Genomic DNA, 13,380 nt, shown 5'->3' on the forward strand with positions numbered 1-13,380 from the left:
ATAAAGCACTGTGTCCACATGTGCCTGCACATACCTGCACGCACATGTGCACTCACACATCTATGCACCTGGGTGGTTCATGCGTGTTTTCATGCATAATTGCATGGGTACAGGTGTCCACACATGCTCTCTGGAACACACACATTTGAAACTGTGATCTTTTTTTTTTTTTTTACAAATTTTTTTTAACGTTTATTTATTTTTGAGACAGAGAGAGACAGAGCATGAACGGGGGAGGGGCAGAGAGAGAGGGAGACACAGAATCGGAAGCATGCTTCAGGCTCTGAGCCATCAGCCCAGAGCCCGACACGGGGCTCGAACTCACGGACCATGAGATCGTGACCTGAGCTGAAGTCGGACGCTTAACCGACTGAGCCACCCAGGCGCTCCAGAAACTGTGATCTTAAACAAACTTCTGCCCTCTCTGGGCCTCACTTTTCCTATTTGTTGAAAAGGGATAATGTTGATCCTTGCTTTAGCCACTTGACAAGGACCTTGAGTGGATCAAATTAAATAATGGCCATGGAAGTGTGAGGTAACATGAAAAATGTTATGCAAACATTGTCATCAGTTCTGTCAACTCTGCCTCAAAAATAACTCCTAAATCCATCTTTCTAGTTCCCATTCTGCTGCCACCACTCTAGCCCAAACCACCATCATGTCTCATCTGGACCACTACAGTGGCTTCTTCACTGGGTGCTCTATTTCCACTCCTGCCACCCTATAGACCACACTACCAGAGTGTGTTTTTACCAGAATATGGCTGATGGGACCCCTCCGCTGCTTAAATCCTTCAGTGCTTTCCTTTGCTTCCAGTTCTCTCCTATTATTTCAGGAGGTGTTTGTCACAGAGATCAGGCTCTGTAGTCAGACCACCTGAGGTCCTGCTTCTGTATTTACTGTGATTTGTACCACCACCTTGAGCAAGTCATTTTACTTTACTGAGCCTCAATGTCCTCATCAGGGAAATGGGGCTAATAATAGACCTTCCTCTTACGGTCAGTGAGGACATTAAATAAGCTGATACCTATAAGACACTGAAACAGGGTTTGACACAAAACTACCACTACTAGCACACAAGACTGACTCCAAAACTCTTCTCAGTCTGGAATTTGCTGACTTTTCCATCCTTGGCTTGAACAACACCTTCCTTAGGAGGCTACCCCAGAATCCCAGCCTAGGGCAGGTCTCCAGTTACAATCCCAGGGCACTCTGGGCTTCTGTAGCAAAATGCTCATCCATTTGTAACATTTTGTTCAATGTCTGTCTCCCTCACTGTCCAGGAAGCTCCATGAGCACAGGGCCATGATTATTTCTGCCCATAGGTACTGGCACATAGTGGATGCCTTTTAAATCTTTACAGACTTGATGACCTTTCTAACACATATCTTGCATCCTCAGAGAAAGGCAATGACTTCCAAGGAAAGAGAGGGGGATGGATGAAATAGAAACTTGGGACCTGTGTCCAGTGATGGCTACATGCAAAAGGAGGCCAGGAGTTTGGCAGAGAGACAGGAAGGGGCCTTGTGCTCCCCATCTTGGGTCAGAGCTAAGAATTTTGACTAAAGGTGAGTCCTCAGACTTTTCCAAGCCTAAACCTGGTCCAGGAGCCAAAATACCAGAAAAGGAGGGTTTCAGAAGGAAGGTAGGAATAGAACTCACATTTCTTGAGCACAGACTCAATACCAGGAAGAAAGCTGTCTGCGTTTGTTTTTCTCATATTGTCCTTTAGAGTCTGTGGGCCACTAAAACTATCCCACACTGCTGGCCCAAGGTCTAGCACTGGTACCGCTACCTGGAGCAGTACTAACTCCACTTCCCATTTGCTCACTCTGAGGGAAAGCCAGGTACAGACATGGAAGACCAGAGGCTGAAGAAAACCCAGACAAAAGACAGAGACATGAGGTACAGATTGTGCAGAGAGGAAAGCAGAGCATGCAGAAGAAAGATAGATGCAGGGGGAAGTAAAGGTAAGAAAGGGGAGGAAGAGAGGGTGAATGAGAGTCAGTGAGAGAGAGAGAGTAGTAGGAGGGAAAGAGTCACATGTCTGATAATGGGTGGTGCCCTTTTTCTCTTCTGGTCCCTTCTCTGCTTGTGCCCATGCTGGTAATGAGATGGTGAGGCTGAACAAATACTCCCAAGCCTGCTCCCACCAAACCATGGGCCAGTCTACATGCAGGGTGAAATGAGAGAGCCAGGAATCTGAAACCTAGAGCCAATTGTTTCCATTTTGGTCCCAGGCCTGGTAAGGCAGGGCTGTGGGCACTGGCTTGAGGCCACTTGGGGGCAGGCACTAGCATTCTGGCCAGCAGCAAGAAGCAGACACTGCTGCCAGGGGAAAGCCTTGCTGCCTTTACACTAAGTACAGAAAGGAGCTCTTTTCCAGGCCTGGCAGAGGGCTGCCCCAATCCTCAGGAGGGTGTGGGCATTCCTTAAGCTCCTATCTCCAGGGGGTCTGGAGTGCTCAGTGATGGGGAATAGCTCCTGGCTCCTTTGAGTACTTCTTGTTCCCACACACATTTCCTGGGCCCCTGCTCTGGACCAGGCACCGATTTAGGCACTCCACACACAGCTTCATTTCATTCTCAAAACCACTCAAGAGAATGTCAGTGGCTCCATTTTAGAGTTGAGGAAGTAACACTCAGAGAAGAAAAGTGACTTTCCCACAGTCACACATCCAAGGAGCAGTGGGCAGGACTTCAGTCAAGGTCTACATAGTTGCAGAGTTGATGGCTCCAATCCATGATCTCCTGGAGGAGAAGGGTGGAAGTGTCAGAGGTACCACACCTGACAAACCCTATGTAATGTCACACCCAGAAGTGTTCTCAAGGGCAAGCAGGTTCTAATTTAGTTTCTCAGTTGAAAGGTGAGGAAAATGGTGTCCAAAAGGGGAAAGGGCTTGACTTGCCCAGGGCCACAGAACCTAGTAAGTGACAAGACAGAGACTGGAACATAGAAATAACTCAGGTGGGGAGTCCATGGAGTGAATTCAGGGATGCCAGAAAGGTCTTCAACATTTTGAATTCCAAAACTCTTGGCATTTGAGGTTCATTGTCATGTTTTTGTGGAGCTATTGGGACCACATGTTGGGATTTGAGGTTGTCCCAGAAGATCCATGCTGCTTAACTGCCACTTTGACCTGTGAACCCTGCCAGTCTAGGGTCTGGGAGTGAAGGAGAAGCAGATGTCTTGGTCACTGACCTCTCAGACTCATGGTGGCTCTTAAAGCTTTATCCAAAAGTAGTGTTTCATAGGGGAGCAGGAAGGCCAAAAGTTGATGCAGAGCCCCTCACAGAAGAGGCAAAGGGCTACCTGAGTGCGCCTCAGCCAGCACTATAGTCTAGTGCTTCATCCCAGGCAGATGAACCCAAGGTGGCAGTCCTGACTGGGGCAATCCCTGCCCACATCTCTGGACTTGTGAGAGCTGTCCTCCTTGGAAGCTTTCCTTTGAACTCCACTAATGGAGCCAAGCTGTCCATAAGCCCATGCAAATCTCTGCCAGATGTTACCAGCCCACTTCCCACACCCAGGGAAAAATCTGCCCTACTGGGTGCCGGGAAAGGGGCTGGCAAGAGGGCCAGCGAGGCACCCCAGGACTTGCCCCATGAGGCATCTCCCATCTCTGCAAGGCCTGCTGAGAGGGAAGCTGGCATTCACTGCCACTTTGCCCCAGAGCAGAGCCCAACCAGGAGATTTTCCCGGTTAGGCCAGTCTAAGCTCACTCCCGACTCCACACAGGCCTGAGGAGGTGACAACCCTATCGACCAGCTCCTCCTGGCCTCCCCACCCCCCCACCATTTACATCTTGATTACATTCCTTGGGAAGCCATCCAGGCCACATTCCGTCTGGCAGGCTTCTGGGAAGACCCACAGAGTACTATGGCAACGCTGGAGGGGCCAGGCCTGCCGGCCAGCCAAACAACAGCCAGGGGGCTGGGGAACCTCCCTTCTAAGGCCAGCCTGGATTCCTCAACTCCGCCAACCCCAACCAGCCCCCACTCGTCCAGTGTGCTCCTACTTCAGCTCTCCTCACCCCTGCCCCTATCTCCAGCCAAACCTATGCATGCCCCCCACCCCCCCCTCCCGCAGGGCTGGACAGAGTGCCAAGTCCAATGCCCAGCTCCCCTTCCCCAAGGCCTTGGAGAGGGCTGCTGTATTCTTCCAGTCACTTCCCCAAGCACACATATCCAGGCTGCAGGAAAAGAAAGTGGAGGGTGTGTGGTCCGGTGCAGCCATGATGCTGCTTCTTGTGAGCTGTTCACTAGGAGTGCTGGGCCACAGCTGTAGCTTTCAAGCCTTTTCTTTATTCTTTCCCTTTTTAAAAACAGGTCTTGATGAGGACCCCCAGTAAGTCAACAAGAGTAAAAAATAATTGATAAGTTCCTCAGATTGTTTGCATTTTCATAGTTAGGGAGAAAATTTCTTTCTTTCTTTCTTTCGCTTTCTTGCTTTCTTGCTCTTTCTTTCTTTCTTTCTCTCTCTCTCTTTCTTTCCCCGCTGTGGAATGCTAGGGGCACCTCCATAGACTCTCCAGGGCTGCTCAGAAAATGAGGGAAAACTTCCTCCTTCAGAAACCCTTTCCAAACCATTCCACAAAAGAAGCAATGCACCTTCTTGCTTTTTTCCTGTTCCTCTGGCAGGAAACAGTCACTTAGGAAGGCCAGGGCCAGAAGGGAGGGGAGCAGAGGTTTCCTCGTCTAACCCCTCATTATTCCCCTGTTTGGGGGCAGAGGACAGAAAGTAGTGTAGCTCCCATACTCCAAATATTTGTCTCTTTCCTCCCCTCTCTTCCTCCCTCTCCATCCTTCCTCCCTCCCCTCCCCTCCCTTCCCCTCCCCTCCTCCCTTCCTTCCTTCCTTCCTTCCTTTCTTCTTCCTTCCTCCCTCTTTCTTCTTCCCTTCTTCCCTCCCTCCTTTTCTATTTTTGCAGCATAACCTTTTCAGCAAACAAAACCTGTATGAAAGCCCAGTGTTGCATCTTGTAATGAATGCTTATTTTCTGGTTAGAGGCATTGGAACACAATAGTTCCACCCACTGGGCTCCCACTTGTGCCCCAAAAGCCCTGGAAGCATCTTGGGGTCTCCAAGGAATGGAATTTGAAAACTACTGGTGTTTTCAACTCTGGCAGTCTGAATAGGTACCGCTGCTTCCTCTTAACATGTCCCCACCCTTTCTTCCTCATCTTCCCTCCCTTCCTTCCTTCTTTCTTTGGCCTTATCCTCTTCCTTTTCATTCCTCCCTGTCTCTCTTAGTGCTCATGGACCCACCAGGCAAAGCCCTGAGTCCAGTCTGGCACTACTTTTTCTGCCTGGGGCAAGTGTGGAGGGGCCTCATTCCAGCACTGGGCGGTAATTTTGGGTCCCTGGCTTGGCCAGATAGTGCTTGCCAGTCATGTGAACAGAGGCCCCGGAGCCAGGCATTCCTGTCCAGCCCGTTAAACTGTAATCAAGGCAGGGGTGGTGGCATTAACTCCAAAGGGTAGTTGAAAACTTTGTTGTTGTCTGGAGAAACTAGGAAAGGTCAAGAATGTCAGGTGTAGGTACATCCTTAGAGAGAAAACCCCTCCTCTCCCACTGTAGGCTGTGGGTCCAGACATTGAGGAAGCTGTGGGCTAGGATTCTGCTTATAGGCCAAAGCCCTCTGAAGTGCCATTCTGCAATGGAACTCTTCAGAAAGGACTTGTGAAAGGACCCTATTTGGCCACAGATAGGAGAAGCAAAGGCAGTTAGGAGCTGAGTGCCAAGATCTGAGTCCAAAGCCTACACTGGCTTCCCTGTCCCCACTGGGCTCCAGTCACCTAAGCTATTGCCTTTGGGAGTGACTATGTGCCAGACACTGTGTCAGGCACTGTGGATATAGTTGCAAACAAACAAACACAAATCCCTGACCCCATGGAGTTGACATCTTAAGGGAAATAGATAATAAACAAAAGTCGAAAAGACAGTGAGAACAGTATAGAGAAAAATAAAAGGGGCATGAGGAAGAGGTGGTGAAAGAAGAGAGCAGTTTTTTTAATGTTTATTTACTTTTGAGAGAGAGAGAGACAGACAGACAGACAGAACATGAGCGGGGGAGGGGCAGAGAAAGAGAGACACACACAGAATGTGAAGCAGGCTCCAGGCTCTGAGCTGTCAGCACAGAGCCTGATACAGGATTCGAACCCACAGACCCTGAGATCATGACCTGAGCCAAAGTTGGACATTTAACCGACTGAACCACCCAGGTGCTCCTAGGGAGCAGTTTTAAATATATTGGCCAAGGGTCTCACTGAGAAGGTTGCACTTCAGCAAAGGACTGAAGGGCTAAAAGGAGTGACTGATAAGGATAAGATATCTGGAGGAAAACCATTTCACTTAGAGGGAAGTTCAGAGCAGGGGCCTAAGGTGGGGACATGCTGGTATCTTTGAGGAACAGCAAGGTAGTGGGTCTGGCTGAGCAGAGCATTGGAGACAGTGATCAGGTATTCTAAGAACTTTAGCTTTTGCTCTGAGATGGGAGCCTGGTGTAAGATTTGCAGGCAAGAGAGGGACATGATCGGACTGAACCACATTAAGACATATTTTTGGCTATTGAACCTAAAATAGACTACGGGGCAAGGACAAAAGCTGGGAGGTTGGGCAGGAGGCTCCTGCAGTTACCTGAATGAAGGATGGTGGAAGGATTCTGGATATGCTTTGAAAGTAAACCTACCAGGACTAGATGTGGGTGAGAGAGTCAGAAGTAGCTCTCTGTGTGCCAGGCTTTGGATCAAGTTCAGGGCATATAGAACTAGGCTGGCCAGGGTCCTGCCCTCCAGGAGCTGCAGTCCAGTGGGGCTCAGAGATCCTACGGGGTACCTGGAACAGTTTGCAAGATCAGGGGGAGGTGTAACCCTGAAATACTGAAGGTGCAGAGAGAAACCGATCAACAGAGGTTGGGAAATAGCCTAAAATGTGGTCAGAGAGTCCCAAAGAATCTCAGGTAAAGGAAAAAGAGGTTGTGTGCCTGGGCTGTGGTGAGCAGCCTGATTTCTACAAAAAAGTCATGCACTCTTTTTCTCTCAGGGATGGAGGGAAACTGGAGGCCTTTGAAGCTAGTTCCCTATGGGAGTCCTTTGTGAAGCAGTGCCCCAGCCACTCCCTTATTTGCTGAGCCAGTCAACAAACATGGATCAGCCACCCCCTAAACTGTGTCAGGCCAGACTGAGTTGACCAGTCATTCTGTCCTATCCTATGGGACTCACAAGACTCCCTGGATAGAAAGAGAAGTTGCAGCACTAGGTCAGGGCTGAGGGCTGGGAATGGGGTTGGCACTCAGGGCATGGCTAATTTTCCTATCAAACCCATTTTTCAGACCAGTCCCCTTTTTTCCTTTGCCCTGGCCATCTCCAGAAGTTGAACTTCCTCTGTTCCCTGGTTCTCTGGAGGGCAGGGGTGCAGGGTGCAGGTCTATCCTGAGCCAAGCCAAGATTCATGAGCTTGAGGAAGGGTGACTGAATGAGAAGCCAAGGCTTCCCCAGCTGAGGGATACAGGCCCCTTGGCCCTGGGAGAGGAAGGGGTCAAAGTCCCTTGGCTGATACATGATGCAGGACCCTAGGTCTACACTCTTCAGGCCAGAGTCATGTGAAGGGCCCATGAGTCACATGTCATTTAATCTACTAGTACAGGACAAAGAGAGCCCATGGGGCATTGGCTGGTACTCTTTGTTACCATCTCACTATTCGTGCTTGTGTCAGAAAGCGTATTGGTAGTTCCAGATTCCACAAAGCCTGGAAATACCTCCACCACCACCACCACCACCACCAAGAATTATCATTTATCAAATCTTTCTGTGTGCAGACACTGTGCTGTACACTTTACATGTATTTTCTCACATAAAGCCCCACAGCAAGCCAGTGAGGTGTTATTAGTATGCCCATTTTAGAGTTGGAGAAACCAAGGCTCAGAAAAGTTGAGTTCCCTGTCCAGTGCACATAGCTAGGAAGAAACAGAGCTGGCATTCAAACCAGTCCAGGAACACATGCCCATTTTGGTTCAGGGTAATTTAACTATGAGCCCAGAGTCACAAAACCAAACTCCCCTGGCTACTTCTGGTGGAGACAAGCAGAAAAGGATGGAAGCCCCTCTTTTTTCTTCTGTCTTTGCTGGTTATGCTGAAGCTGTGGAGGCTGAGGCAAGGGGCCCTCCATCTGTTACATCTAGAGATGCAAGGGCTGGGGCTAGGGGATCCAGAAGGGGAAATGTTTTAGCTTGAAGATTCAGGGTACACTGGGGGATTGTGGAGAATGGTGTCCCAGGGAAGGAGGATCATGCTACAGACTTGGGCAAAGCCCCCCAAAGCTGCAATGAGGGTCTGACCTGGCTCCAAACCACTGTGGTCTGGCTCCTTCTTGTTAGCAAGGAATGATGAATTTGAGAAATTACTGGAAGAATTGGGGGAAACAATGAATTTCCTCATCCACACTCAGGGTGGGTTTGGGGAGTGGGGAGGCCTCCCCAAAGGCCTGAGCCCTATTCTTCAAAATTCTTCACAAAAGCCTTTATGGAGTAGGTAGTATTACTGGACCTATTTTCTAAATGAAGAAACTGAGGCATAGAAAAGTTCAGGAGCTTGCCCAAATATACACAACAAGTGATAGAGTTCAGATTTGAACCCAGGTAGTTTTGCTGCATGGCCATCTGCTTAACTCCCTGCTTTAGGCCCCAGTGGGTGACTATCTCAGAGGACCTAGCTGAAGTGCTCCCCAAATTCCTTCTCTGGTGGACAGAGGAACAGGGCAAAGTTCTCAGAAGCGTGGTGCTGCCACTCACTATCCATATGTGGAATCATGAACAAGCCATTTCATCTTCCTGAGCCTCAGTCTTCTCATCTGTAAAATTGGGCAACAAGAAGACTCCAGAAAGATTGCATATGAAGTGCCTCTTTCCCTGCTCCCCAGAAACAACACCTGGCTCAACCCCACATTGTTGGGCCTTGATGGGGCCTGAATGGGAACTGCTTCATGAGTCCCCCAGATTCCTGGTAAGTGCTATTCTACTAAGGCCAGCACCACAGGTTGGCTGGTTGGAAAAGGTCGGGCTAGTGGGGGTGGATCTGAAGTCTGGACCTGATCTCTTGTCTTAGTCCTGGGCTCTGATGTGTAACAGTGACCCAGACCCAACCTTGCCTACCCTTGTGCTGGTGCCTTGATACCCTTTCTAGTGCTTTGGTGACCTGTCCCCTGAAACCCTGAGGACTGGGCTCTGCCTTGCCCTTGCTAGTCAACTCTAGGACTGGAGTCCAGCCTCCCAACCCCTCCTGAGGTCCTGGTGCCACTTCCTCAACTTGCCAGTTGCTGTGTCCTCCCTCAGACTGCAGACCCTACAGCTCCCAGTAGGTCCTCCTCTACCAACTATGTCTACAACCTTCCAGACACCCTGTGGTGCAAAGGAAGAATTTGATTCTTATCTCTCCTCTCTGTTGAATGAGTGAGTCACCACCCCACAAGAAAAAAGAAGCAAGGAGTTTCCTACTCCCAAGTGCAATGGTCAGAGCCAGAAAAGCTTCTGCCCATCGCTGGCATATCCTCAAATCTTTCCCTCCCAGGCCCTGGGGCTGAAAGGAGTGCAAGAGGAGTGTGGGAAGCTACTCTTCTGCCAGTAGAGGCGATCTTGTTTGTGCCTGGCTCTGGGAGGTAGAGGTCAAATCTCAGCCACGGAGGAGCAGAGAAGGTGGGGAGGAGGAAATGCAATGTCTGGCAGTGGTGAAGCTTGGGCCAGGGTTGTGGGGTGGTAGGGGGGTAAGAGGGTGGGGGGGCGGGGGGTCTGAGCCCAGGGCTATTTCTGTACAATAATACAGGGGAAGAGGGCCCAGCTGACAGGACAGTGATTAGTCTTCAGGGAGCAAAGGGGAATATTTTGCCTGTGAGCCGGGGGCTGGAGAAGCTGGCCTGAGGCCCAGTCCGGTGGATTGGAGCAATGATTTCAGAGGCCCGGAATCTGAGGTGAGCTGGGCCCATAGATGAGGGAGCAGGGAAGGTGGGAGAAAGGAGAGGGGAGCCAACCATCCCCCTGGTCCCACCTCCCTGCACAGGAGGCTGAAAAGGGGGTGTCAGCTGGCCTGCCCCTGCTGCTTGCCACAATGGGGTTATCTGGCTGTGTGTGGGGGCAGAGTTTCTGCAATCCACACTTCCTGGGCTCTGGCCTGTGAGGGAGATGGCATGAGAAAGCCAGGAACACAAGGCTCAGAAACCTCAAGGGAAGAGTCAAACTTGCTTTCTCTTTCCCACAGGATTTACAGTCATGGGGTCTAGGATAGGAGATGCTAGAGGTCAGGGAGTGGGGAGGGCTGGCAAATCACATTTCTGAAGTGCTGACTCTATGCTGTGCCTTTTGGTATGCATTATCACACTGCTGCCTCCTGCAAACCAGGTGAGGTAGGAGTGATCAGACTTGGTTTACACTGACAAAGCTGAGGTGCAGAGAGGCGAAGTGATTTCTCTAACATTATGCAGCTAAGAAGTGTCAGAGCCTTATTTGAACCCAGGTCCATCTTACTTCAAAGTCTGGCTTTGGAGACAGTATAGCAAAGTGAGAGGTTTATGAATCTCTGGTCTGCAACTACTCGCTTTCAATCTCCCACCTGTAACCTGCCTGCTGCAAGTTACTTCACCTCTCTTAGCTTCAGTTTCCTCATCTGTGAAGTGTAGCTAATAATACTACATACCTCCTAAGATTGTTTTGAGGATTAAAGGAGTTAATATGTATGAAGTGTCTAGAACAACACATGGTACACAATAACCCATCCATAAAAATTATCGTATGAGTATCCACAACTGTCCTCTGTGGATTCCTTTAGAAGATGAAGTGTGGGAGAGGCACAGAGTTGTGTGGAGGAAACACAAGGCAGAGGGTTGCTCCAATCCCTTTAGAATTGGAGTCCTCCCACATTTGGACAATAGTATCAGAAGTCTTCAAATGGGGAGCCCTTGTGACCCAGCAATTCCACTTCTGGGAATTCATCCTAAGGAAATAATGGGGCAAGACAGCAAAGATGTATGTACCAGGATGTTCATTTCCAGACTGTTCATTAGAGTGAAAAACAGGGACTTGTTTAAATGAATTATGGCATATTAAGACACAGCAGCCATTAAAAACAATGATGTCACTCTTTAGGTATTGATATGGAAAGAGATTCCTGATACAGTTGTTAAGGGAATCAAAGCAGTTTGCTACACTGTTGGTAGGCAGGGTATAGGAGAGGAGGTGTTAGGTCAGGACTGGGGAGGAGAACTCATTCATATTTATGGACCACATGATATTTGTTTACTATGAAAATCTATTACCTTTATAATTAAAAGAAAAGCAATAAAACTATTTCCATTTAAAAAAAAAATAACCTCAAATATCCAGAACCTTCCAGCTGGAAAGCAGTCATCCATATAAGTCCTCTGGGACTTCAGATGAGGAGTTCCCTGGGCATGAGTGACCTCCCCTCTCAGGAGCAGATCCAGTGTTTCACATCCTGTTCTCCCTGAGGTGGAGGAAGTAACAAAAGAGTTGTTAGAACCAGACAATCCTGACATTTGCTGCTAAGACAAAGCTTCAAAACCAACACAATCCACCAAGGCCTACATTACCATCCATCTTCGTTCATTCATTCATTCATTCATTTGATAAATATTTCTTGAGCACATACTGTGTGCTTGGACTAAGTGATGAGGATACAGCAGTGAACAAAATAGACAAAAATCCTTTCTCTCATGGACTTTGTGTTTTAGTGAAGGCAGACAATAAACAAAATAGATAATGTAGTCTATGGGGGTGGCGATAATGCTCCAGAAAAAAATTAAAACAACCAACGAGAAGAGAAAATGTGAGGTACAACTTAAAATAGAGTGGTCAGGAAATGCTTCTCCAAAAAAGTGACATTTAGGTAAATACCTAAAGAAATTGAAGGAGCAAACCATGTGAATAATTGGAGGAAGAACCTACCAGGCAAAGGGAAGAGCAGATTTAACAGCCCTGGGGCTGGAGGGTATTTGTATGTTGAGATATAGAAAAGAGTCCAAGAAGTGTTAGCAAAAGGGAAATAAGTGGTAGGTGAATTCAGAAAGGAAATGAGCATTAAAGCAAGCAGGACCACATCAGCCATGGTAAGGCTTTGGGTTTTACTCTGAGTGAAATGGGAGCCAGTGTAAGGTTTTGAACAGAGTAGTGACAAATATTTAACATGGTCACTTTGGCTGCTATCATGCAAATAGGCTGAAGGAGGCAGAGTCAAGGAGGAAAATGGGGAAGCAAGTGAGGACATTGCTATGACCTTCTATGACAGTAATCTAAGTTGGAGGTGATGAGGCTTAGAGGTGATGTGGCAATGGAACTTGTAAGGGGTAATTGATACCATAGTTCCTTTCTGTTCTGACATTCCAGGTCCAGATTCCCCACCAAATCCAGAATGAAAGGAGCAACATTTCCTCTTTAGTGAGAAGAAGACATACAGTGTGTCTCAGTATAGAGGTATCCTTAGTACCTCTAAGCCTCAACCTGATCCTAGGACTCCATCTGCACCTCCAACCTAGGCTAAGACTATCAGCTCGAAGAAGGAATGAGCTTTTGCCTGTTTGGTTCACTGATGTACCTTCAGTGCCTACCACAGAGTTTGGTGCTTACTTGGCACTGAATGAATGAATAAATGAACAAAACATATTGTGGACATCTAGAGGAGATAGCAAGGAAGTCAGCCAGATGGTGAGAGGAGAAGGGTGGGGATTGGTGGGCATATCTGACCTGCCTACTCAGCCAAACCCTTGAATATCAGTCACAGGCCTCAGAATATATACACAGGCACAGATGGGCCCTTCCTCTCCCTGGCTGGGTGTGAATGTTAGCCATCTCGTTGATTGGTCATGGGAAAAAGAGAAGTGGCTACCTTGTTTTCGTTCTTGGGCAGGATCACTTCTATCTTAGGAGTAGAAAAGCAAGTCTAGAAGAAAAGATAGAGTCAGGGTCCTGACTGGGGAACAAGAACTACAGATAGACTGAGTCTGAAGCTTGGGTCCATCCTAATTCCGGAAAACCAAAAGAAACAGTTTTTCATCCTGTCTCTCTGTTCTCCACTCTCATATCCCTGCCCTCCTGGCACAATCCTTCTGCCTCCCCTAGGAACCTCATTCCCATTCAACAATATACCTTCCCAACCTCTTTCTCCTACCTCCTGCTGATTCTTCTTCGGACTCTTCACCAGTCCTCTCACTCCTTTGAAAACCCCACTCCATTAGTGAAAGCTCCCCTTAATCTTAAAACTATCTCTAACCTCCTTTCTTACCACCAATTTGATTCTCTGCAGACATCATCACCCTCCTCTCTGTAGTTTGCTACAAAATTTCACTTTCCCTCTACTTCAAGAGAAGGGAAGATTGT

This window comes from Neofelis nebulosa, chromosome X (assembly GCF_028018385.1).
Source record: "Neofelis nebulosa isolate mNeoNeb1 chromosome X, mNeoNeb1.pri, whole genome shotgun sequence".
NCBI classification, from domain to species: Eukaryota; Metazoa; Chordata; class Mammalia; order Carnivora; family Felidae; genus Neofelis; species Neofelis nebulosa.